The sequence below is a fragment of the Rhinatrema bivittatum genome, chromosome 1 (assembly GCF_901001135.1).
Source record: "Rhinatrema bivittatum chromosome 1, aRhiBiv1.1, whole genome shotgun sequence".
Classification (NCBI taxonomy): Eukaryota; Metazoa; Chordata; class Amphibia; order Gymnophiona; family Rhinatrematidae; genus Rhinatrema; species Rhinatrema bivittatum.
Genome location: NC_042615.1, coordinates 685699701 through 685724215, shown reverse-complemented (window position 1 = coordinate 685724215; position 24515 = coordinate 685699701).

The window sequence follows — 24515 nt, the reverse complement described above, 5'->3', positions numbered from 1 at the left end:
CGCACGCCGAGCCTATTTTGCATAGGCTCGGCGGCACACACAAGCCCCGGGACGCGCAAAAAGGGGTGGTCGGGGAGTGGCCAGGGGCGCGGTTAGGGATCGGGGGCGGGGCGTGTGGGCGGTCTGGGGGTGTGGCCGAGTGCCCCGACACAGCGGCCTGTGTCGGGGCCTGCCGCGCCGGCGCGCGTAAGTTATTACTGCCCGGAGGCAGTAGTAACTTCTCCGATAAAGGTAGGGGGGATGGGTTAGGTAGGGGAAGGGAAGGTGTGGGGGGTAGAAAGAAAGTTCCCTCCGAGGCACACGCGTCTGTTTTTAAAATCTACCTCTATAGCAATAAAAGAAATAATAAAATGGTCCTGTTCAAAAGTTTGCATACCCTTAGTTCTTAATATCGTGTATTGTCCCCTTTTACATCAATGATGGCTTGCATTGTTTTGTGATAATTGTGAATGAGGTCTTTTATTTTCTCATATGGTAAAGCTGCCCATTCCCTTGACAAAAAGCCTCCAAATCCTATAAACATAAGAACATAAGAAATTGTCATGTTGCATCAGACCAAGGGTCCATCAAGCCCAGCATCCTGTTTCCAACAGAGGCCAAACCAGGCCACAAGAACCTGGCAAGTACCCAAACACCAAGAAGATCCCATGCTACTAATGCAATTAATAGCAGTGACTATTCCCTAAGTAAACTTGATTAATAGCCATTAATAGACTTCTCCTCCAAGACCTTATCCAAACCTTTTTTGAACCCAGCTACACTAACTGCACTAACCACATCCTCTGGCAACAAATTCCAGAGTTTAATTGTGCGTTGAGTGAAAAAGAATTTTCTCCGATTAGTCTTAAATGTGCTACTTGCTAACTTCATGGAATGCCCCCTAGTCCTTCTATTATCTGAAAGTGTAAATAACCGATTCACATCTACTCATTCAAGACCTCTCATGATCTTAAAGATCTCTATCATATCCTCCCTCAGCCGTCTCTTCTCCAAGCTGAACAGCCCTAACCTCGTCAGCCTTTCCTCATAGGGGAGCTGTTCCATCCCCTTTATCATTTTGGTTGCCCTTCTCTGTACCTTCTTCATTCTTATTTGGTTGTCTAGCATGAACTGCATGTCTGAGTTCACCCCATTTGGTTCAATAATGTTGAGGTCAAGAGACTGTGATGGCTACTCCAGAACCTTCTCTCTTCTGCTGCAGCCACTGAAGGCCTTATGATTCAGATCGTTGTCATTTGGAAAGTCCAAGTGTGCCCCATGTGCAGCTTCCTGGCTGATGAATGCAAATTCTCCTCTGGTATTTTCTGATACGATGCTGCATTCATCCTGCCCTCAGTTTTGACTAAATTCCCTGAGTGGCTGTAACTCACAGACCCCCAAAACAGCAGTGATCCATCTCCATGCTTCATGATAGGGTGGATTATATTCTTCTCTTCTTAGGTCTTGTTGACTCCTCTCCAAACATAGCGTTTATGGTTGTGACCATACAGTTCAATTTTGGTCTCATCACTCCAAATCTTTTTTGTTCCAGAAGTTCTGAGGTTTCTCTAAGAGCTGTTTGGGATATTGTAAGTGGGCTGTTTTATGGCATTTGTGTAGCAATGGCTTTTTTGGGCATCTCTACCATGCAGCCCATTTTTGTTCAAGTATCTCCTTATTGTGCATGCTGAAACACCCACACCACTTTGTTTCAGAGAAGCCTGTATTTCAGTTGAAATTGCTTATGGGTTTTTCTTTGCATGCCATCAAATTTTCCTGGCAACTGTTTCTGAAATCTTTCTTGGTCTACCTGTGCTATTCTGTGATGCATAAAAGTTTAATTTGAAATACATTAAAAATAGCAGATGTGTTTTGTCCAATCACTCATGTTTTCTTAAAATGTTACATATCTTACAAATTCTGGCAGGGGCTTGTAAACTTATGATCACCACTGTATTTATAAACGTGTTTCTGTTCTCTGCTTTAACTATAGCCTTTATGTATATTTTCCTTTTTCCTTTGTTTATTTCTATTTCTTTTTTCTTTCTTTCTTTCTTTCTTTTTGTTGTATTATCTGTGTTGCAGGCCTGGTTCATTGGTGTGTACACACTTAACTTAAATCTTGGCTACTCATGGGTGTGGCTTGTATTTGCTGCTAGCGTGCACTGGCTGGAACTCATGATAAGTGGATCTATCTTCTCCCTACTACACTATCTCTACCAAAGCAATAAGAGATTCTGTCTCCCTGTCACCAAAGCAAAGAGTCTTCCGGTCGCTAAAATAAACTAATTTAAGGGGTCATTTTCAAAAGAGATCGCACGCGAAAAGTCCCTTTTCCCGTGCGATCACTAAATGGGGGTGGAGTCAGACCCGGAAGAGGAGGAGTCGGGGCGGCACCGGAGCCGACACTGTGGACACATCACTGGCAGTGAAAGGTAAGGACCCTTATCGCCGCCAGTTTCGCGCCGAATAACTACACCTTTTATGGTATAGTTATTCGGTGCGAAAGCCGGCAGCCTGCGTACCGCATTGGTGCAATGGCTGCCGGCTTTTGCAGGCCTGCCCCCTGCTTCGTTCCCCCCCCCCCCCTTACCACCGGATTTTCTAAGGTCTGCGACCTTAGAAAATCCAGGGCTAGGGGTGAAAGAGGAGGAGGACATACCTAGCAGTACAGCCTTTCCAGGGGTAGGAGCGATTCCTGCCCTGACGGGGCTCAGCTGTTTTTCATTTCCTGTTGGAGGGACCGGAAGGAGAGCTTAAAACCGGCCCGACTGCAATCTCTCACTTGGGGTGAAAGAGGAGGAGGACATACCTAGCAGCACAGCCTTTCCGGGGGTAGGAGCGATTCCTGCCCCGATGGGGCTCAGCTGTTTTTCATTTCCTGTTGGAGGGACCGGAAGGAGAGCTTAAAACCGGCCCGACTGCGGCGCACAGTTGCCGCCGGCACAGCACCGAAGCCGCGCGCACCAAGGGGCGCGCGGCTTTGCCTGGCTTCGCCTGGATTCGAATGGAATCGAGTGGACATATTTGAAGAAATTTCATTCATTTGTTTTTAAATTAAGAGTCGCTTAGATCTGAATTTATTATCCACTGCGCCTCAGGTAGGCTTTATTTCTTCTCTTTCTCCTCTGAAAACCCCCATCAGAGAGGATTATATTATTATTACGTTTTGCCTCCTCAAATTTGGCGTTCATTGAAATATTTCCTTTAAACAATCCCTCATACCAAAAGGAAGGCAAAATTAAAACCTTCCTCAGGTACTATAGCTACTGAGATGAGCCAGAGGAGTGTGACTGAGTGGTTGGAGTCCCCTCAGATTACCCCTGTAGAGGAGACTGCTGTGGAAGTGCATGAGGAGTGGACTGCACCCCACCTGGTCGAAGAGATCTCATTAAGTCCAGGGGCGCCGGTAACACCTCCACCTCCTGGCATAACTGGGATTCTCCCAGCAGAAGAGCCAGGAGCATCTGAGGAACTCTCAAAGGTTCCGGAACAGAGAATGGAGAAAGTCTTAAGGTTAAAGGAGCTTAATAGGGAAATTCCCTCAGAGATATCTGGATCTGATGATTCTGTTAGTTCATCTTTCCTCCCTATAGATGAAAGCACACCTAAAGTAGAAACTTTGAGTTTGGTAAAGCAAAAAGAATCTGTTATAAGTTCTAAATCTAAAATTTTGACATCTGTGAAAATGAAGCCATCAAATATTACACTTGAAACCTTATGGAATTATATTGCTAAGATAGATACTTCGATTACGAATTTAACAGAGGCAGTGATGGAAGCAAATAAATCCATGAAAAGTAATTCAGTAAAAATAGAAAACCAACAGAAGCAAATCTGTAATATAGAAGAACATATTATAAAGATTGAAAAAATTCAAAGTGGTCAGGTTAAAGCTGAGGAGGGGTTTCATAAAAAATTTGGAAAATTCTATTCGGGCCCTGAATTTAAGAGTAATCAATTTCCCAAGTATCAAGCAAATCAACCCTGTAGATTTATTTAAATCATATATAACACAGATTTTAAAGGTTCCTGAACAATGTATGCCTGTGATTAAAAGAGCATTTTATATAGGGAAAAAGAAGGTGCAAGAACAAGATCCTACTCAGTTTGAGGAAAAAAGAGGTAAAGAAGATCAAAATGTTCCTCAAGAAAATGAAATTAATATCTCAGATTTGCTCCAAAGATCCCAAGAGGAATTGAAGTAAAATATAGGAGTACTTTGCTGGTAAAATGTGCTTTCATCACTGATAAAGAGAATATATTAAGATTTTTCTTTCGTAACAGACTAAAAACATTTTTCGGGCAGAGAATCTGGGTATACCCTGACTTGGTCAGAAATACCCAGCTCCGAAGGAGAAAATTCTCAACTTTTAAGAAAATAGTTATGGAAAAGGGAGGCTATTTTCTACTAAAGTACCCTTGTAATTGTGCTGTTAAACTTGAAGGGAAGGATTATCTATTCTCGGACCCTGTACATCTTGAGCATCTTCTTCAGAGTATTGTAACTCCGGCTAATAAATAGGTATTAAGGGGATGTTGTTGCACGTATACCTGAATGTAAATTTGACTTGATTATGATTAAGCACTCAAAATAATCCTCTCTTTTTTCCTGTAAGATATATCTGAGCATGAATGATATAATTTTTCTACTAATGTACCCTTGTACTTTAAAAGTCAAGAGGCCGCCAATGAAGAGTGGGTGACTCGCCATAATGATGGCTACTGCCTGGAGACAATACCCTTATTCAATAAACATACACATGGTTACTGTGACTCCAACATCGCTCTAAGCTTCAACAGCAAGAGGAAATGTGGAAAAAAAGGATTTGCACTCACAAAGAGGGGAGTTGCTGGCTTGTTACGGCGGTTACTACCCCAAACCAAATGTGCCTGATACTTCACTTTCGATGCATATCCAGCATAGCTCTCTGCTTCAACGGCAGGGGAGAAAAAAACTGATACTTCACGCATATCCAGCATAGCTCCCTGCTTCAACGGCAGGGGAGAAGAAAAACAACCAATAAGGGCTGTACAACATAGTCTGGGTAAAACAAATAAGCATGGGTGTAGCTTGCTTATTGCGGCGCTTACTACCCCTACTACCCCTAACTAATCAAGCTAGATATTTCACTTGGATGCAGCTCCATCACTGCTTTCTACATTAATGGTGGGGGTGGAAGGGAAATAGAACCAAGAGCTAAGAGAAACAGATAAGTATGAGAGAAAAAATGAGTGAAGCTTGCTGGGCAGACAGGATGGGCTGTTTGGTCTTCTTCTGCCGTCATTTCTATGTTTCTATGTTTCTATAATGATTTTATATTACTTATAGATAATATTCCTGAAGATTAGGAGTTAATGATTATATATCATGCTTAGTAATTGTAATTTGGCAAGTTTTATGCCTGATTGTTAATGAAAATTCAATAAAAAAAAAATTAAAAAAAAAAAAAAAAAAAAGAAAATCCAGGCCTTAGTTTACACTTCCTGCGCAGCCTCTAGATTCCCTTCTCTTATGGCTTCAGGCTGCACTGGAAGCGTAAGCTTAATATAAACGAACACTTCCAGTGTTGCCTATTTTAGCGCAGCGCTAGAGGTGCCAGGAGCTGGACAGAGGGTCCCTTGATCTTGGCCAAAAAAAACAGAAGGTACTAGGAGGGATGGGGAGGGTCAGGGGAAGGGGGGTGTCAGTGGCCATTTCTCTTGTCAGCGGGAGGGTGGGAGGGAAAGGAGGGAAGGAGGGGGCAGGCTGCTCATAAAAATAGAAAAAAAAAAACAGCACAGGAGCCTCTGCTCCCAAATTATGTCTTTTGGGGGTGAAAAGAGAACGGCCCGACAGAGTATTTATAAGATAGTATTTGGGGGGAAGGAGGAGATTGCCCCGGAGGCCCCTGTGTTTAAAATGCTTTTCCTTTTCATTGTTATGATAGCACTGCTTAGGCGGATATCTTTTCGAGATGTCCAGTGAAGCGGCACATTATCCGGACACACAACATTAGACCTGCTCTGAAGCGGGTCTAAATTTATCCGGCTAACCTAGTAGGATACACCCGATATTCGGCTACGCTAGCCGGATATCTCAGCCCCTCCCGGAATGCCCTCAAAATGCCCCCTTTTTATCCAGCTATATTCTAGCCGGTAACTAGTTATTCATCTAGAATTTAGCCAGATAAGGGCAGAATATAACCGGGTAAACCATTTAGATAACTGTTAGGTTTTCCATCTAAATGGCATTTGAATTTGGACCTCAGCGTGTCCAGGTCAGCACTCCCTCTCAGTCTGAAATCCCAGCACTGCTCTCCAGAGATTCCAAACCGTCACTCTGTTTTCTGTATGATAAAATCCTTGCTCTGGTAATGTCACTGGCCAAAATAATTCTTGGGCTGGATAAAAGCTAGAACATAAGAACATAAGATATGCTATACCAGGTCAGACCAAGGGTTCATCAAGCCCAGTATCCTGATTTCAATAGTGGTCAATCCAAGTCACAAGTGTCTGGCAAATACCCAGACATTAAATAGATCTCAAGCTACTATTCCTTATTGAATAATAGCAGTTTATGGATTTTTCCTTTAGGAACTTATCCAAACCTTTTTTAAACCCAATTACACTAAGTGGTAGATTTTATAAATCTTCGCACGGGCGTACTTTTGTTCGCGCACCAGGCGCAAACAAAAGTACGCTGGATTTTATAAGATACGTGCGAAATCGGAGCGGCCTCGGAGGGAACTTTCCTTTCACCCCCCCACCCCCGCACCTTCCCCTCCCTTCCCCTCCCTAACCCCCCCTCCCCCCACCGGCCCTATCTAAACCCCCCCCCCCCCACCACCTTTATTTGAAAAGTTACGCCTGCCTCCGGGCAGTAGTAACTTACGCGCGCCGGCTGTCTGCTGGCGTGGCAGGCACTGACACAGGCCGCTGTGTCGGGGCACTCGGCCACACCCCCGGACCGCCCACACGCCCCCGAACACACCCCCGAGCTGACACCACGCCCCTGGCCACGCCCCCGGCCACCCCTTTTTGCAAGCCCCGGGACTTACGCGCGTCTTGGGGCTTGCGCGCGCCACCAAGCCTATGCAAAATAGGCTCGGCGCGCGCAGAGGCGTTTTAAAAGGGTTATGCACATACCTAATGGACCGGATTTAAAAAGCCCTGCGCGCGTGAATCCGGCCGGATTTATGTACGCAGGGCACTCACGTGCCGGCGCGTCTATTTTGCATAGGCCGCCGGCGCGCACATAGCTCCAGGACGTGCATAAGTCCCGGGGCTTCGTAAAAGGGGCGGGAGGGGGCATGTCCGGGGGTGGGTCAGGGGGAGTTTCGGGGCAGGACCGGGGGCATGGCGCCGGCCTGGGGGTGTGGTTGAGGTCTCCAGACCAGCCCCTGGTTCAGGTGATGACGCGCCAGCAGCCCACTGGCGCACGCAGATTTACGCCTGCTTTCGGCAGGCGTAAATGTGCCAACAAAGGTAGGGTGGGGTTTAGATAGGGCCGGGGGGGTGGGTTAGTTAGGGGAAGGGAGGGGAGGCGGAAGGAAAGTTCCCTCTGAGGCCGCTCTGATTTCAGAGCGGCCTCGGAGGGAACAGGCAGCGTGCGCCTGGCTCGGCGCGCACAGGTTGCACAAATGTGCACCCCCTTGCGCATGCCGACCCTGGATTTTATAAGATACGCGCGGCTACGCGCGTATCTTATAAAATCCAGTGTATATTTGTTCGCACGTAAATTTATAAAATCTACCCCAATTTGCGTAACCCTTTTAAAATCCAGCCCTAATTGCCGTAACCACATCCTCTGGCAATCAATTCCAGAAATGAATTATGCACTGAGTGAAAAAGAATTTTCTTCTATTTGTTTTAAACAAGTTATTTGCTAATGTCATGGAGTGCCATCTAGTCCGTCTATTATCAGAAATAACCTTTGATTGACTTCTCCTATACCCTGCTACAAATATTTAATATGTTAGAAAAATTTTGGTAGCATTAAAAATGTCCTAAAATGTTCTTAATATTTTTGTAGGGATGTGCATTCGTTTCAATCATTTCAGAGTTACACACCTAACTCGCGGACTTTATAGTACATGCATAAAAAATGGATAGTATACGCATAACTCAGGCTATTAAAGTACACATATACTATTCATTTTGTTGCCTGTCGAACTGTGACAGAAATCACATTGGCCACATTGCATATGATTACCAGTGGCACATTGTTTGATTTTACCTGGCAAAGCCACTCTCACAATATGGTTTTTTATGTTGGGACCTCGCTGGAATGAAATTAACAGTGGGTCCAAAAATATAGAATGTAACTGAAGAATGTGCCAGTGTTTATAGATGCTTTGGACGATTGCAGAGGACTGATCTGAATGATGTAACACATAAACATCTTGTGATATCGATTTTTTTGTGCGATACATAAGAAGCGAGTCCCTTGGTGAGTATAAGGCTCGCTTATATGCTGCATGAACCACCTGATAAGGATATCCTCTTTCAAAAAATTGTTGCGCCAAGGTGACAGCCTGATGCTTAAAATCAATTACTGTAGAGCATATTCAGCGCAAACGAAAAAACTGGCTTACCGGCAGCCCGTTTTTGAAAGCCCTCGGATGGAAGCTCTGATGTTGAAGAAAATTATTTCTCTTACTGGGTTTTCGATATAGTGTTGTATTAATGTGTAAACCATCTTTTATGAGCATCATGTCCAGATAGGGCAGTTGACTATTATTGATTTGAGAAGTGAATTTAAGGTCATTATTGATGGTATTTAACCATTGAAGAAACAAATGTAAATGTCGGAGATCAGAGTTACAAAAAAATAATAAATCGTTGATGTAACGAATCCAAAAACACACATTCTGAAAAAAAGGAGACTTGTAGATGACTGCTGTTTCTAATCGATTCATAGCCAAGTTGGCTATTGATGGGGCCACTGATGACCCCATCGGAATAGCATGTATCTGTAAATACATCTTATCATCAAACAAAAAATAATTGTGTAGTAAAACAAACCGAGCAATCACAAGAAGAAATGAAACTGGAATCCGATGACTTAATGTTGACAGGGTTTCCCGCACTACATCTAGGGCCACAGAGTGCGATACATTCGTATACAATGAAATGACGTCCATAGACACTAACTGGACGTGTGTTGATGGTAGCACAACTTCTTGGAGCTTAGTCAAAACATGCGTGGTATCTTGTACATATGAGCATGTTGCTTTTATGTATGGTTGAAGGAATTTATCAAGAAAAATGGCCAGAGGCTCAAGTAAAGATCCATTACTTGAAATAATAGGTCTTAATGGAGGATTATCAAGAGTCTTGTGGACCTTAGGGACACCATACAGTATTGGTGTTCGAGGATGAGATTCGATGAGAAATAAACTTCCTGGTAAGGAAAGGTGTTTTAGTTTCCATCAAAACAGATCCAATTTGGTCTTGGAGTGAATTTGTTGGGTCTTCTTCCAATAATTTGTAATATTTATGATCATTTAACTGGGCCTGCAAATTCCGGACATACTGAATTCTACCTTGAATGACTATGCTCCCACCCTTATCCGTGGGTTTAATAATGATATCATGATTGGTAGAGAGAGATTTCAAAGCTGATTTCATACGTGATGGAAAATTAACTTAACCATTGCTAGATACAGATTCTAAAACTTCAAAATCGTGTAACATCAGATCTCGAAAAGTGGCTATATGAGGGTTTAAAGGACCAGATGGAGACCACATTGATTTGGGTCGTACGATTGAAAGAGTATCTTGAGGAATATTATTTGTAGAACAGAACAGCTTGATTTGTAGCTTTCTAACAAATCGAAATAATGAAATTCTAAGGTTAAAGGGATCATGTCTACTGTGCGGCATGAAGGACAAAACTAAATTAAGAACTTGCTTCTCATCCTCAGATAGTGTGATTTGAGATAAATTTACTATGATTGATCTGACTTCGTTTTTGATCGAGTCTGTGGACCCTCCCACTCATGACAGACCTGTGATATCAGATCTCTCCACTGGGAATGAAAGTTCCTTTGCTGACGGCGCCCTCTTCGTCCTCGCCATAAAAAAGATTGAGTATTGGACGAATAGTATCCTTTCCCATATGTTTTACGATTGTCATCGCTATCAGATCCATCTGAACTGTCCCTACTTGAATCCTCAAAAGTAACTCTGTGAGGTATAGACTTCTCTTCCTTATTCAACCACTTATATATGTTATTTGTAGTGCAATCATTTTCATCTCTCTTTAATTATTTTATTTTAGCCTGTTTTAAAGTAGAGCGAAATTCTTCTAAAGCCATGGTATAAAGGGCTGGTTATCAAGGGCAATCATTTCCCCAATGCTCCTGGTTACAACTTTTGAGGCTGCCTGCCTCCTACCCCGGGATAGCTTGGGCTAACACAATTCTCTGAAGTGCCCGCCGCTGTTTCCTCCTCTGCTTCATGCCTAATCTGTCTCTGCCTATGGTGTTCCTGATCACGGACTTTTGCTAATAGCAGTTCCTTCACAAATGAGAGACAATTGGACTGTAGGGCGAGTTTCCCTTTCACACAGGGATCACAGACTGTGGCGAGCATGTATGTGTGCTCTTCTGTTAAAGGCCCTAATCTCTCTTGTATCTGCTCCTGCAAAATGTTCAGACAATTCAGCAATGTCATTCCCTCTTCCTATTTAAAGCCCTCCAAATTTTCCTCCAGAAAATTAACTATAGGGATGATGTCAGCCAAGGTGGCACTTCTGGAACTCAGCTCCTCTGTGACATCCTTGAAGGGCTGCAGGATTTTTACCAGCTAACTCATGACTAACCAATCATGATGCCCTAGGGGATTATGCATACCTATGTCCATTGAACCAGAAAGTTCATGAAGAGGTGTCTGCAGCTCCACTAACCTCTGCAGCATCATAAAGGTGGAATTCCACCTGGTGGCAATGTCTTGAATGAGACGCTTGTGAGGCATCTCCAAATCAGTCTGCTTTTGTCGGAGAACCTGCCCCACATTCACACTTCTGTGGAAGTGCGCTGCTATGTTCCTGCAAGTCTCTATTAACGTATGCAGGTATTCATTCTCTTGATGATTGGACTCCAACCCCAGAGCTGACTTCATTACCAGGTGCAGAGTGTGTGCAAAATATCGGATGTTCTGAAAGCGCCCGTCGGTTATTGCCATTACCATGTTTGCACCATTGTCTGTGACAAAGAATCCTGCCTGAGGATTCCTGTCTCGCTGCCAGCCTAAGATTTGCTGCCAGCTGTGCTGAATCTCACTCATCAGCCTTCTTTTTCCAGCTGCAGCCCCTCCCTCCCTCTTCTTCCCAAGTGCAGAGACCTGGAAGGGAGGGGCGAGGCTGGAAGGGGCAGAGCAAAGAAAAACTGCTTTATTCCCTATTCCAGCCCCTTCCCTCCTGGTCTCTACAGACCAGGATGACGTAGGAAGCAAAGAAAAGCCATTCTATTCCCTAATCCTGCCCCTCTCCTCTTGGCATTTAGGCAAATGAGAGGAGGAAGTAAACCTGGAACAGAAAGAACAAAGCAAAGAAGCCTGTACTTTAGACCATCAGCTCTATTATCCCTTGTTGGGTTCAGGGGTTGGGGATGTCAGCAATAACAGTGCCTAGGGGTGGCAAAATCCTAAATCCATCCCTGGCACCAGCCCAGTCCTGCCAGCCTTTGGGAAGGACCTACAGGACCGTTCATGTAGGTGGAATCATCCTCCCCACAGCAACAAGGATTCACAAATCTTACAAATTGAGATATCTGTCTCAAAGGGGAAAGCAGACAGTCCCTCAGCAGCACATTGTTCGGAGGGAAGTATCTTCAAAGGATACTAATGAAGCATTAGAGTTAGGGCATCCCAACAGAGAGGTTCCAATAATAAGAAAAGTAGTCCAAGTACTTATAATTAATTACTTACCTGAGCTAAAAGATTCCAATTTATCTCTGTCAACTGGAAAGTAGATTGTAAATACAAACAAAAAACACACTGAAATGTTTGTGTGTAAATGCAAGAAGTCTAAGAAGTAAGAAGGGAGAATTATAGTGTATAGCAGTGAATGATGACAGATTTAATTGACATCTCAGAGACATGGTGGAATGAGGATAACCAATGGGACAGTGCTATACCAGGGTACAAATTATATCGCAATGATAGAGAGGATCATCTTGGTGGCAGGGTGGCGCTTTATGTCTGGGATGGCATACAGTCTAACAGGGTAAAGATCTTGCATGAGACTAAATGTACAATTGAATCTTTATGGGTAGAAATCCCTTGTGAGCTGGGGAAGGGTATAGCGATAGGAATATGCTACCATCCACCTGGCCAAAATGGTGAGATGGACAGTGAAATGCTAAGAAAAATTAGGGAAGCTAACCAAACTGGTGGTACAGTAATAATGAGAGATTTCAATTACTCCAGTATTGACTGGGTAAGTGAAACATCAGGGCATGCTAGACAGATGAAGTTCCTAGATGGAATAAAAGAAAGTTTTATGGAGCAATTGGTTCAGGAATCGATGAGAGAGGGAGCAAATTTAGATCTAATTCTCAGTGGAGCGCAGAATTTGGTGAGAGAGGTAATGGTGGTGGGGCCACTTGGCAATAGTGATCATAATATGATCAAATTTGAATTATTGACTGGAAGAGGGACAATATGCAAAATCACGGCTCTAGTGCTAAACTTTCAAAAGGGAAACTTTGATAAAATGAGAAAAATAATTAGAAAAAAGGTAAAAAATGTGCAACAGGTGTGGACATTGTTAAAAGATACCATCCTAGAAGCACAGACCAGATGTATTCCACACATTAAGAAAGATGGAAGGAAGGCAAAACGATTACCGGCATGGTTAAAAGTAGAGGTTAAAGAGGCTATTTTAGCTGAAAGATCTTCATTCAAAAATTGGAAGAAGGATCCATCAGAAGAAAATAGGATAAATCATAAGCATTGGCAAGTTTTATTTTATTTTTATTTATTTAAGGTTTTTATATACCGGCAATCATGAGCACATATCTTGCTGGTTTACATGGAACGGGAGTGCATTAAATACAACAACTAGAACTGTGGTGATCGAAGGAGCAGTTACAAATAACAAGGGTAGCAGAACTTGGATAAGAAGGAAGAGATAGGAAAGAATAAACGGTTAAACGGTATACAAATAAATTAAATGCTATGTAAAAATGGCATGATTAATGGCTGAATATTTGAAGTCCTTGGTTTGAAGTTAAATAGATGACATTGATAAGACAAGCTAAGAGAACTAAAAAATGAAATTTCAGACCTATTAGTAAAAATTTATAACCTATCATTAAAATCATCCAATATACCTGAAGACTGAAAGATGGCCAATATAACCACTTTATTTAAAAAAGGATCCAGGGGTGATCTCGGAAACTATAGACCTGTGAGCCTGACTTCAGTGCTAGGAAAAATCGTGGTCACAGAAATAAAGAATAAAATCACAAAACATTTAGACAGACACAGCCAGCATGGGTTTACCCAAGGGAAGTCTTGCCTCACAAATCTCCTACTTTTTTTTTGAAGGGGTGAATAAACATGTGGACAAAGATGAACCGGTAGATGTGGTGTATTTGGATTTTCAGAAGGCGTTCGACAAAGTCCTGCATGAGAGGCTTCTAAGAAAACTAAAAAGTCATGGGATTGCAAGTTGGTTAAAAGACAGGAAACAAAGTAGGATTAAATGGTCAGTTTTCACAGTGGAAAAAGGTAAACAGTGGAGTGCCTCAGGGATCTGTATTTGGACCAGTGCTTTTTAATATATTTATAAATGATCTGGAAAGGAATACGACGAGTAACGTTATCAAATTTGCAGATGACACACAATTATTCAGAGTAGTTATATCACAAGCAGATTGTGATACATTACAGGAGGACCTTGCAACACTGGAAGATTGGGCTTCCAAATGGCAGATGAAATTTAACGTGAACAAGTGCAAAGTGATGCATATAGGGAAAAATAACCCTTGCTGTAGTTACACAATGTTAGGTTCTATCTTAGGAGTTACCACCAGGAAAGAGATCTAGAAGTCATAGTGGATAATTCATTGAAATCGTCGGCCCAGTGTGCTGTGGTGATAAAAAAAAAAAGCAAACAGAATGTTAGGAACTATTAAGAAGGGGATGGAAAATAAAATGAAGGATGTCATAATGCCTTTGTATCGCTCCATGGTGAGACCGCACCTTGAATACTGTGTGCAGTTCTGGTCACCGCATCTCAAAAAGGATATAGCTGCACTGAAGAAAGTGCAGAGAAGGGCAACCAAAATGATAAGAGGCATGGAACGGCTGCCTTATGAGGAAAGGCTAAAGAAGTTAGGACTGTTCAGTTTGGAGAAGAGATGACTGAGGGGGGATATGATAGAAGTCTCCAAAATCATGAAAGAAATTGAACAAATTAATGTAAATTGGTTATTTACTCTCTCAAAAAAGGACCAGGGGGCACTCCATGAAGTTAGCAAGTAGCTCATTTAAAACAAATTAAAGCAAATTATTTTTCACTCAGTGCATAGTTAAGCTCTGGAATTCATTGCCAGAGGATCTGATTACAGCAGTTAGTGTGACTGAGTTTAAGAAAAGTTTGGATAAGTTCCAAGGGGATAAATCCATAAACTGCTATGACGGTAATTAATAAACAATAGTAGCTTGTGATCTATCTAATGTTTGGGTACTTGCCAGGTACTTGTGACTTGAATTGGCCACTGTTGGAAACAGGATACTGGGCTTGATGGACCCTTGTTCTGACCCAGTATGGCATATCTTATGTTCTATGTTCTCATTTGTATTGTTCATGTTTTGGGTTCATAGGGGTGGGAATAGCCTCTACCCAGTTTGATGTAGGAAGAGAGTTTGGTTGCAATCTTTTAATACTGGAGCAAAATCTTTATGATTGATTGCCACTCCACCAACCCTTTCAGAAAGTCTAGGTTAATGTAGGTTTTGTAGCTAGGAGAGAGGAGCTATAAAATAGGGCCATTAGCATCCATTAGCCAGGTTTCTATTTTGAAGACTAAGTTTCTATTTTGAAGACTAATAGGACATGAATGATCAGGGTTTTTGTTTACCATTGATCTGGCACTGAAATACAGGCAGTTATGGTGTTCCTGACCGATGGGTTTAATAGTATCTATTTCCAGCTAGACTTGCATCAAATGTGCACTATCCATCATGCTAGGTTTTGTTTGTGTTCTGGGGATAATGTTTACATTGTGCTCTCTATCAGGTCAATCCAGTAACGAGTGGTAGGAAGAGCTGCGTTAGTGCCCAGCGCACCCGCAGTTGCCGCACGCACAGTCCAGCTCACCTACCGCTCGATCCTGTATGTAAATAGCTTGCAAATGCAAGCTGCGTCTAAGAAGCGTCCGTGAAGCGTTAGGCCCGCGCAACCCATTTTACTGTATAGAGCGCTATACAGCGCCTAAACGGTAACCTGGGTGCGCGGGCCTAACGCTTCACGGACACGCTGGTATCTGTCATTTCAAATGTAATTTCAAATGACATTTGAAATGACAGGTACCAGGAAGTGGACGGTTCTCCGACGCTCGGGATTGTCAGCCCTCTCTCCCCTCCTCCCGAAGCAAGGCACAAAAAGCAGCCTTGCTCCGGGAGGAGGGGAGAGAGGACTGGCAGTGTAAAGTGACGAAGCGACTTACTTTTTTTGCAGCCCCCCTCCGGAGACGGACATCGGCGAGGACGACCCCAGCTCCCCTGCCTCCAGCTGCCGCGAACATGGACGCACGGGCGAAAGCGGCCTCTGTGCGTGCAATTGGGCCGCTCAAGACGTGACGTCACATGCCATGATGCCAAACGTTGTGACGTCACGCCTTGAGCGGCCCAATTGCACGAACAGGGGCCGCTTTCGCCCGTGCAGGCGTCCATCTTCGCAGGCAGCTGGAGGCAGGGGAGCCGAGGTCATCCTCGCCGATGTCCGTCTCCGGAGGGGGGCTGCAAAAAGAGTAAGTCGCTTCATCGCTTTACACTGCCAGTCCTCTCTCCCCTCCTCCCGGAGCAAGGCTGCTTTTCGCGCCTTGCTTCGGGAGAAGGGGAGAGAGGACGGGCAATCCTGACCATAGGATTGCCCGTCCTCTCTCCCCTCTCTCTCTTGCAACTTTTTTTTTTTTTCGCTTTTTTGATTTTTTTCGCTTTTGTTGCTTCGGGAGGAGGGGAGAAGACTGGGGCTGCCCCGGAGACCAGCACCCATGGACGCGGCCAGGGCAGGTGAGCGGGGGCTGGGGGAAAGTTTGCCGCCTACCCTTACCCCTGCCTCTAACGCAGGGGTAAGGGTAGGCGGTAAGTTAGCAGGTTAAACGCGCGGCAAAACGGCAGGGTAAAAAAGCGATAGTCGGGGCGTGCGTTACTGGATGGTAGGGAATAGCTAATTCGATCATTTACTTGTAATATACATGCCGCGTGCGGAAGGGGTTACCCGTGGATTTAAGGACGCGGTAAGTGTAGGTTAAAGGGGATTGTGGATCGCAGGAAGGGCTAACGTGGCCGGAAAGTGAGTAGAAAGCGGGTTAGGAGCGGGGTAAACGCAGCCGTACTTTACTGGATTGACCTGTATGTAAGGCTGACCATGGGCTGTATGGGGACCAAACATTTACACAATGGCAATGGAGTGACTATCTTGTCTGTCACTTAGGTAAGTATCCTGGTTTCCTGGGATGTTGAGAGCAAATGCCATATGCTGAGATTACCTTGATCATCATGACATCAGAGGAGGAGGGAAATAATGTAGTGTCTAGTATAGAGGTTTTATGAATGAGCAGGTGCAGCATTATCATCCAGGGCCACATGGTGTGGAACTGGTACAAAGGCTAAGTGGTATAAAGCCAAGATGCTGAGTGACATGAGTGGGTTGGATGAGCCAATAGGTAAAAGGAAGAGCCAGCTGATAGGTATGGGAAGTATGGATGTGTACAGTATAGGTAGGAAGATTCTCACCTAAGGTGAGCTGAACATTTTGGATGATAAATATTGGGCACTTCATGGCATTTATAAATCAGGTGCTATTCACCAAACATTCACTAGATGGCACAGTAGGACAAAAAGAAGTCTGTAGCTCACAGCATCACATTACGCAGGCCTGAAATAGCAGCACTCTCCCTCTGTGTAGTAATTCAAAGAACTGTGGCTTACCCTCCCACTGTGTGCATTTCCTCTGGAAGTTTGAGTTCAGTCAGAATGCAGAGGTGTTTATTGAACACAAAGTAATATTGTGAACCCACAAGTCACAGTCTTCCTTTAGAGATTTAAGCATACCATTCAAAGAAGTAGTCTGTAAGGACAAAAGATAGAAAATGCATGCAACTCACAGATGCTATGTCGCAGTTTCTGGTTCTGATGTATTTCGATGGTGCACTTGACTTGTTCTGGTGAAAGTCCAGCAATATGAAATCACTGGAGCCTTTTTCTTGTGTTGTAAGCAGGTTCAGCAAAATGGCAGTTTGGCACCAGCTGGACACCACTTAAGGTTTTACTTTAATTCCAAAAAAGGTCGCAGACACAGGGCTACTACTGTAACCCAAAATCTATACAGGCCGATTCTGTAATGATTGTGGGAGAATGGGCACTCCATGTTGAGCACCTGCTCTCCCAACACACGCCCAGCCACCTCTCCTGGGCCAGCAATCCTATATTTAAATTAGGGGTTGCGCTAAAAGGACGTGTTAAGGGCAACTACGTGCCCCTAACGCCTCCTTGGCCCAGGAGAGGGGCTCTGTCAGTGGGTTCAAGAAACAGACGCTCAATTTTACAAACGTCGGTTTTCCAAACCCGCTGACAGCGATCGGTTAGGATAAGGGACGCCGGTAAAATTGAGAATCCATTCTCTTAACCGGACCAGCCGGCACTTTTTTTTTTTTTTTTACATTTTTGGTTCCTCTGACTTAATATCTCTAGGATTTCTGCTTTTCTCCGGCTTAATATCTCTAGGATTTCTGCTTTTCTGTATACTTTTCCGGCTGCTCATAAATTAACGCATGCCCTTGAGTTAAGATTGGCTGCACATTTTGCTTTTTGAATCAGGGGTGACTGACTAATAGCCTCATCAACATGCATTTGCATGTGATGAGTGCTATTAGTTTTCAGGGGGTTTGGCCATGCGTTTTCGAGGTGCTAAACCCCTTACAGTATAAGGGGTATTAGACGCCCTTCAAAAACACGCGGCCAAATGGGTGTAGAACAGTGCGCATGGCCAAGTGCACTTTACAGAATCGGCATGTTAGTATTTAAACTAAAGTGAGTAGATCAAAGGCATAGCCAGAAGCATATGCATTCTGACCATGTCATATGAATACGAATTAGGGTTGTGCATGGAAAAAATTATTGGTTCAGTTTGTAAGTTTGATTCGGTTACCATTTTTTATTTGTATTGTTCATTTTGGCTCCATATTCATTTACTTCATTTGTTATGTCACTTCATAAAAAGAGGGGCCAAGGATATACACACAATAGTGGCATGAAGACCCCAAGGCACAATAAAAGGGGGGGGGGAAGTGTCACATGAATACCCCAAGGCACCACGAGAGGGAAAAGGGCACCAACAGTAGTGGCGTGAAGACCTCAAGACACCAAAAAAAAAAGGAGACCGAAAGAGGAGAAATCAACACAAACACTGGCATAAACTCAAGGCATAAAGCAAGGGATATGACAGCTAGCACAGAGGCAACACCACCCCAAAACACTGAGTGAAGAGTGTGGCAGTAACACCCTCAGGCACAGAGTGAGGCAGCAAATGGAGTGGCATCAACATCCCTAGACACTGATTTAGAAGAAAGGCAGCAAGAGCGGCATCCATACTCCCAGACACTGAGTGATGGGTAAGAAAGCAAGAAGTGTGGCATCAACAAAGCAAGGTACTGAACCAGGACATGAGGAGCACGCTGGATGGCAGGCAGCAGCGGAAAGGCTCCAAGATCCCAAGGCATCTAGAGAGGGGCAGGGGAAATGGCAATTTTTCTTTTTCGGGTAAAACATCCCAGTATAGCCAGGAGAGAGGCAGGACAGGCAATGTAGCGGCAGAAATAGCGGCAACATCAGAAGGCGCTGAGACTAAAAAGTGTGAGCACTGGTTCATTGTAACTGTGCACTCAGTCCTCCTATAGAAATTCATGTGTACTCAGTCCTCACATGGAAATTCACAAAAACCCAGCAGAGGGAGGTTGATCTTAAGGAAGACCAATTTTTCCACTAACTCTAGTGCCAGCTGTAAATGATATGGATTCATACTGTTCCCCTGCCATTAGGAATACTTGTTCAATAGATATGCCGGTTGATGGGTAGGAAAGGAAATGCTAAGCAACTTTGGTGAGGTCCAGGCAGACCATAGTCTAATGTGATCAAATCATCAGGTGGCTTTGGTCATGACAATGGGAGCTCCAAGTTACTGCATAACTGCAATTTCTGCAGGGGTCTCCTTTGCTGGGGAAAGAGAGAGAGATATTAGTCTGTTATCAACTTCTACAGCTATGACCTTTGGCAGAACCGGTTTTGTGGTAGCCACAAATATGGGGGTGGAGGTAAGGGGGTAAGACTGTTTCTTTCAGGGGTCTGCAGATGCTGACAGGACCATGTGGGGCGCTCTAACCTTCACGTCCCCTTGCTCATCTGCCTCTTGTGCTCCCATTCTTGAACCCTAGCCACAAGTTTCTCCTTCCAGTAAGTCAGATTTTTGGACAAGAGGGTGATAATTCTTTAGAGCCATGGGTTACACAGAGTGGCCAGCCTGCAAGGATGCAGCTGGGTGAGGGGTCTGACCTGATGTTGAAATTGCCAGAAACCCCATTCCTTCTCCAGGCTATTGATTATGGGGATGACCTTGCCCAGGGTGACTGTTGAACTTCGATCCTCCTAGGCAACTTCTGGACTGCTACTGCCTACTTCATTTGAAATCAATCCTGATAACCCCAGGGGGTGATTCACATCAATCTCAGCAGCCACAGCCAACCCATGAAGGGGTGGCTGTTCCTTTCTTAATCTCTGTAACATCAAAAAGGTGGAATGCCTCCTGGTGCCTACATCCTGAATAAACTGGTGCCCAGATGCCCCCACTGTTTCCTGCTTTTCACTTCATACTCCAGTTAAAATGCCCCACTATTTTCCTCCACATATTAGTTCATGTAGAACAAAGCTTGCTTTTCAATATATTTATAAATGATCTGGAAAGGAATACGACGAGTGAGGTTATCAGATTTGCAGATGATACAAAATTATTCAGAGTAGTTAAATCACAAGCAGATTGTGATACATTACAGGAGGACCTTGCAAGGCTGGAAGATTGGACATCCAAATGGCAGATTAAATTTAATGTGGACAAGTGCAAGGTGTTGCATATAGGGAATAATAACCCTTGCTGTAGTTACATGATGTTAGGTTCCATATTAGGAGCTGCCACCCAGGAAAAAGATCTAGGCATCATAGTGGATAACACCTTGAAATTGTCAGCTCAGTGTGCTGCAGCAGTCAAAAAAGCAAACAGAATGTTAGGAATTATTAGGAAGAGAATGGTTGATAAAACAGAAAATGTCATAATGCCTCTGTATCACTCCATCGTGAGACCGCACCTTGAATACTGTGTACAATTCTCGTCGCCGCATCTCAAAAAAGATATAGTTGCGGTGGAGAAGGTACAGAGAAGGATAACCAAAATGATAAGGGGAATGGAACAGCTCCCCTATGAGGAAAGACTAAAGAGGTTAGGGCTGTTCAGCTTGGAGAAGAGACAGCTGAGGGGGGATATGACAAAGGTCTTTAAGATCATTTTATTTAGAACTTTTTTATACCGACATTCATATACATATCACATCGGTTTACAAGCAACAAGGGGAGTAAAACCTTAAAATGAGAAAGGGAAAAATAAAGTTACATGTAACAGGGATATCCAAGGAACAAGAAGGGAATAGAGAGAATAAAAGGGTCAGGATGACCTAGGATAGGCATTAAGAGAATGAAACAGTAACTAAATTACAAAAACTTATAGGACTGGGGGAGGGGGGAGTGGGAGAGGGGGAGCTATGAACTAAGGAGAGGAACAGCAGATTCATGTATAGGCATGTTTGAACAGCCAAGTTTTTAGTTTGTTTTTTTTAAGTCGTTGTACAATGTTCTTGGCGTAGTTCGAGTGGCATAGAGTTCCATATTGTTGGTCCCGCTATGGAAAGCGCACGTTCTTTGGTGTAGATATGTTGAGTGAGTTTGTGAGATGGAGTAGACAGGTATCCTTGGTAGGCAGATCTAGTGGGTCTGCTAGAGGTGTGATAATGGAGGGAATCATTAAGCCAGTGAATATTCTTGTGCACGGCTTTGTGGATAATTGTAAGGCTCTTATGATGAATTCTGGATGGGATAGGGAGACAATGGAGGTCTCTATGGATTGGGGTGATATGGTCTGATCTGTGTGAGTTGGTGAGGATTCTAGCCGCTGCATTTTGCAGCATTTGGAGAGGTTTGATTGAGATTGAGGGAAGACCCAAGAGTAGGGAGTTGCAATAGTCAATTTTTGTGAATAAGGGGGCTTGGAGGACAGTCCAAAAGTCTCTGTGATGTAGTAAGGGTCTTAATTTCTTAAGTACCTGCAGTTTGTAGAAACAATCTTTGGCCATGTTGTTGATATATTTTTTTTAAGTTGAGATGATTGTCAAGAATGACACCTAAATCTCTGACATGTTGGGAAAAGGAGAAGGGCTGAAATGAGGGAGTGGGGTTGTGGTGAAGAGGGGAAATGAAAAGAAGCTCAGTTTTTGACGTGTTTAAGGCAAGGTTGAGATTGGTGAGGAGGTAGTTGATTGAAATGAAGCAGCTATCCCAGGTCTTGAGCACGTTGGGAACGGAATCAGTGACAGGGATGAGTATCTACACATCATCCGCGTAAATATAGTGAGTAAGACCAAGGTCAGTTATGAGTTGGCATAGGGGCCGAAGGTAGATATTGAAAAGGGTCGGGGAGAGGGAAGAGCCCTGGGGGGACCCAGGGCTCTTGGGCTAATGGGGTTGGATTCCTAGTTGCCAATTTTGACTTTGTAATGACGGTTGTTTAGGAAGGATGCGAACCAGCTCAGGGCTATTCCTGAAATAGCAATTTCAGAAAGACAGTCAATTAGTATGTTGTGGCTGACTGTGTCGAAAGCTGTGGAAATGTCTAGCATGGCAAGGATAAGTGACTGGCCCTTTTCAAGGCCTTTGAGGAGGGTATCTGTGAGGGATATTAGGAGAGTTTCCGTGTTGAAGAACTTCCGGAAGTCGAATTGTGATGGGTATAATAGGTTTTGTTTTTTTTTAGGTGATCTGTAAGTTGTAGGTTGACCACCCTTTCCATAAGTTTAGGTAGGAATGGGAGGTTAGAGATTGGCTGGAAGTTAGAAGGGTCGGATGTGTCGAGGTTAGTTTTCTTTAAAATGGGTTTGAGGATAGCTTGTTTCCAAGCGGAGGGGACCAGTCCTTGGGAGAGGGAGCAATTAATAATATCTGATATTGGTTTGGCTATAATGTCGGGGATGGTGAGAAGTGATTTTGATGGGATGGAGTCCTCTGGGTGTGAAGAAGGTTTCATTTTCTTTAGAAGAGTTACTATCTCGGAGGCAGAGGTAGTTTTGAAGGAATCAAGGGAGATGTTTGGGTTCTTATGAGTGGTGTAGGTGAGGGGGGAGGAAAGGGGGATCCGTGAAATGAGATTGGTAATTTTGGTATGGAAAAAGGTTGCTAGTTCATTACATTTGTTTTTCACATCGTTATCTGCGAAGGGGGGGGGGCACAGTTTTTGTGAGGTATGAGACATAGGCGAAAAGGGCTTTAGCATCATACTGGTAATTGTGGAATTTTTGGGCATAGTAGTAGTCTTTTTTGGTTTTAAGGATGGTGGTTCTGTAGGAGTGGAGAGTGTGTTTGTAGGTTGCAAGCAGGGAGGGGGTGGAGTCCTTGTGCCATTTCTTTTTTTTGGTTCGTAATTCTCGTTTAAGTGTCTTAAGTTCCGCAGTGAACCAAGGTTTCTTTGTATTAGATGAATTTATTTCTTTGGAGACAATAGGACAGATTTTGTCTGTGATGTGATTGGTTATCTTGTTCCAAGAGCTGTAAGCAGAGTCTGTGTTAGTGAGGTCCAGCTTATCAAGGGCATTTGTGAGGGATAGGATTAGCTCTTCTTGAGAGCATGGTTTTCTGTATTGTATAGTGTTTTGTTTTTGGCTGGGGCCGTCTGTTTTATTTATAGCAAACTTTCAGGTCTATCCAGTAAAGTGCGGCCGCGTTTACCCCGCTCCTAACCCGTGTTCTACTCACTTTCCGGCCGCGTTAGCCCTTCCTGCGATCCACAACCCCCTTTAACCTACCCTTACCACGTCCTAAAATCCCTAGGCAACCCCTTCCGCATGCGGCATGTATATTGCATGCAAACAAGCGAATTAGCTATTCCCTAGCATACAGTAACCCGCGCCCCAACTATCGCTATTTTACCCTGCCGTTTTGCCGCGCATTTAACCTGCTACCTTACGCCTACCCTTACCCCTGCGTTAGAGGCAGGAGTAAGGGTAGGCGGCAAGCTTTCCCCCAGCCCCCGCTCACCTGCCCTGGCCGCGTCCATGGATACTGGTCTCCGGGGCAGCCCCAGTCCTCTCCCCCTCCTCCCGAAGCAAAAAAAAAGTGAAAAAAAAGATGCAAGAGAGAGAGGGGAGAGGACGGGCAATCCTACGCTCGGCGATAGTGTAAAGCGACTTACTTTTTGCAGCCCCCTCCGGACATCGTGGCTTCCCCTGTGCCAGTCCCCCTCTCCCCTCCTCTTGAAGCAGGGTGCGAAAAGCAGCCTTGCTCCGGGAGGAGGGAAGAAGGGACTGGCAGTGTAAAGCGGCGAAGCGACTTACTTTTTGCAGCCCCTCCGGACATCGGACGACCTCTCCTGACTCCCGCTGCTCGCGAAGATGGACGCCTGCAGCGGCCGTGCAGGCGTCCATCTTCGCGAGCAGCGGGAGTCAGGAGAGGTCGTCCGATGTCCGGAGGCGCTGCAAAAAGTAAGTCGCTTCGCCGCTTTACACTGCCAGTCCCTTCTTCCCTCCTCCCGGAGCAAGGCTGCTTTTCGCGCCCTGCTTCGGGAGGAGGGAAGAAGGGACTGGCAGTGTAAAGCGACCTCTCCTGCCTCCAGCTGCTCGTGAAGATGGACGCCTGCACGGCCACTGAAGACATGGCATCACGGCATGTGACGCCACATCTTCAGCGGTCGTGCAGGCGTCCATCTTCGCGAGCTGCTGGAGGCAGGAGAGGTTGTCCGATGTCCGGAGGGGGGTGCAAAAAGTAAGTCGCTTCATACTGCCAATCACTTCTTCCCTCCTCCCGGAGCAAGGCTGCTTTTCGCGCCCTGCTTCGGGAGGAGGGGAGAGGAGACTGGCACGGGGGAAGCCATGTCATTTCAAATGACATTTGAAATGACAGATACCAGCGTGGCCGTGAAGCGTTAGGCCCACGCACCCAGGATACTGTATAGGCGCTCAATACAGTAAAATGGGTTGCTCGGGCCTAACGCTTCACAGTCGCTTCTTAGA